Source organism: Apium graveolens, chromosome 9 (genome assembly GCF_009905375.1).
Source record: "Apium graveolens cultivar Ventura chromosome 9, ASM990537v1, whole genome shotgun sequence".
NCBI classification, from domain to species: domain Eukaryota; kingdom Viridiplantae; phylum Streptophyta; class Magnoliopsida; order Apiales; family Apiaceae; genus Apium; species Apium graveolens.
The window spans coordinates 218,693,835-218,696,981 of NC_133655.1; the positions used below are offsets into that span (position 1 = coordinate 218,693,835).

Below are 3,147 nucleotides of genomic sequence, written 5' to 3' on the forward strand. Positions count from 1 at the left end.
AAAATTCACATAAAATCACATAATAATTATTTATTGATAAAAATAATTACATAATATTTCCCTGATATTACACAATGTACTCGGGAAACTTACATGATACTAAGATATTTTACCATATGAAATCATAATATATGTAAATATAAACAAAGCCCTCTTAGATTTATAAAAATAGTCATATACTACACTTATATTCTTTTAATCTCATACAAATCGAGATCATCATCAGCCACAACAATTCCAATAAATCTCAATAAAATATAATATTTAAAATAATCTATAATAATAAATCCAAACTAAAATCCAAATCAATCTTGTTTTTTTTGAAAATAAATTAAAAATTTATTAAGTATTTTTTAAAATATGATTTTTTTGAAAGAATGCCCAAAATACACCACTTTCCAGCTTCAACTGCCCAAAATACCCACCGGCGGGAAAAGTGCCCAAAATACCAACGAAATGCGCATTTTAGAATGTATTTCATCGGTATTTTGGACACTTTTCTCGCAGGTGGGTATTTTTTACAAATCTCCTCAAATGGTGGGTATTTTGGTCGCTCACCGTGAACAACTCATGGTAAACATTTCCGCTTCTTCTAAATCTAATACTTGGAAAACAGATAAGAAAAATCAAGGAGTACAAAAAGGCCAAGCCAGAGGATTGAGTGTACAAGGATAAGAAAAAAATGGATCATCCACAAGACAACCCATTTCATCCTCCTCCAAAATGTCGTCGTTTGCTGACCTGCGTTTCGTTTGTTCTCAATTGAGTGGTCTTCAAATTTCACATGATGAGTCCATTAAGCTCAAGTCCATTTGTGTGCCCACTAAGCTCCCTCTTCTGCCTGTTGCTTGTAATGTCTTAACCCCTCCACTATCCATTTTTACATACATACATACATACATATAGTTCTTGTTTACTTTTTGTGTTTTTATGTTGTTGGATTGTAGAATGTGGATGATTTTTATGTTTTTTTGGGTTTTTAAGTAGAGGGGTTGTTCTGGATTTAGTAAATAAAGAATCTTGGAAAATTTGTTGAATGTGTGTTTTACTGTCTGTGTTTTGGTATTGGCAATGTGGGTACTTGATTGTTTGCGTAGTTGTTGGCTTTGGCAAAATACCGAACTTTGAGTTTGTGAGTTTGGTGTTGGTGTGGTGGTAGGATTAGAACAAATAGGGATATGAAAGATTGGAGAGTGTTGTTTTACTGTGCGAGTGTGTTAAGTCAAGTAGATACCGTAATTCAACTAGTACGTGGGCGGTGTGCAAATTTGAATTTAGATGATTGAGGGTTAGGATACCCTGGATCTTTATATTTGACAGTTACACAGACACACACATGTAGTGAACTAATGTTGAATAAAACTATTGGCAATCAGTGGAAACTGTCCAAATGAGAGTTTCGAGGATTAGAATTAAGCTTTGTTTAGTAATCTTGCCAAGGGGTCAGAGATCATGAAACAGATACAATAGGAAACCGAAAAGAAAGGAAGTGTGACCTGCACCAAGTGCAGAGGAAAAAATAAGAACATAGTGCGAGTCAAGGAGAAATATTTTTTAATCTGATATTGATGATGTCACTCCTGTCACTATACTTGGCTAAGCTAGAAGTGATAATCTAATTACACTATGATTTTCAATTGAATGACTGGCCAAAGCTTTCCCAGTGAAGTGTTAATTTCACTTGGCATATCATTTGTTTGCATTGAAAAAATAACGTGTTTCATCTTATTACCTAATATACGAAATAGTAAACAGAAAATAACTTGAAATTTTCATATTTGCATCTGGAATACTGTGCTTGTGCAATTCATCTATAAGTATTTTTTGTCATGACCAATTGAACTTCTTATATTGTGCCTCAGTGGTTCACAATTTATTTGGTTCAATATGGTCTTAATGGTTTGACAACAGTGAGGTTTTGAGGTCTCACATATACATTTGTTGCCCGCACTCCTATTTAGGATTAGAAGTAAATGTTTAAGATATGTAAAACATAATATATACCCCATAAATATCTTTCATACCTCGTATTAGGATCAAGTGAATAGGAGTATGCTGGCTCCAGCTGATACGTGGTTATCGATTTAAGTTGGTGCACTATTAACCAATTTTTCCACTGGCATACATATGGGAAATGCGATCCTCTCGTACGTATGCGCAGTAGTGTACATATGCGCAGTAGCTTAGCGCCCTCCCTTGCTATGTATCTTGATTGTAAATTGTAAAAGATGTCATCTTGTCGTGAATCAATATTTCTTGTTAAATTATTTCATATTATGTCATGTCAAAAAGAACCCATGTCAAAAAGAACCCATGTCTATCATATTTGCCTATTCATTCATGTTGTTAAGTATCCTTGCCCTTATGATTTATGACCAGATACAGTTTTAAATCCTAGAGTATTAGTAATTTCTGCGTGAATCAACATGTTTTTCAGGTAGGATATGCCCCTTCATGGGAAAGAAAGCCAACAAAGCAAACAAGGTTTCACATTCAAACCACAAGACTAAATAGTTGCAGTTTGTGAACCTACAAAATAAAAGAATTTGGTGGGAGGCAGGAAACCACTTTGTAAAACTACGTCTGTCAACCAAGGCTATAAAGACTATAGAGAAGAATGGACTGGATGCAGTTGCTAAGAAAGCTGGAATTGATCTTCGCAAGTTATAAATTTGTTCAACAATTTTTATGCCTTATCTTTGATACATTGCAATTAAAATTGCTTTTCGATGATGCTAGTTGCCTAGTTGGTAGCTTTGTAATTTTTTTCAGGCACAATCTGTCTTAAAATGAAGGGAAATCACTTTTTGTTCATGTTTTACCTTTTCTGTAACAAAACAAAAATTCATTGCTTAAGGCAGATTTGGTTCCTCTTGTATCCAGAACAAAACTTGAGAGTTATAACATGTGAGTTCATTTTACGGGTAGATTGATGACACTTGGATATGAATTCGGACTAAGATATCAATATTACAAGACTTTGTATTAAAGTATTGTCATAAACCATGATGCAGAATATACTTTGTGCGATGCTCACAAGAAGAATATAACTTAATAAAGTGGTAGTATATAATCTTTACGCATATATATAACTTGTATTTTCAATTCAATAGTTAATGTGCAAAAAAAGAGGGTATTTGGTTAAAT

General features: G+C 33.5%; 1 long non-coding RNA gene across 1 annotated transcript; it reads left to right on the plus strand.

Moving 5' to 3' along the window:
* Positions 1 to 577: 577 nt before the first annotated feature.
* Positions 578 to 2,814, plus strand: LOC141682453 (uncharacterized). The gene is made up of 2 exons (XR_012559788.1): positions 578 to 850; positions 2,438 to 2,814. It is a non-coding gene; the product is annotated as an uncharacterized LOC141682453 (long non-coding RNA).
* The last annotated feature ends 333 nt before the right edge of the window (positions 2,815 to 3,147 follow it).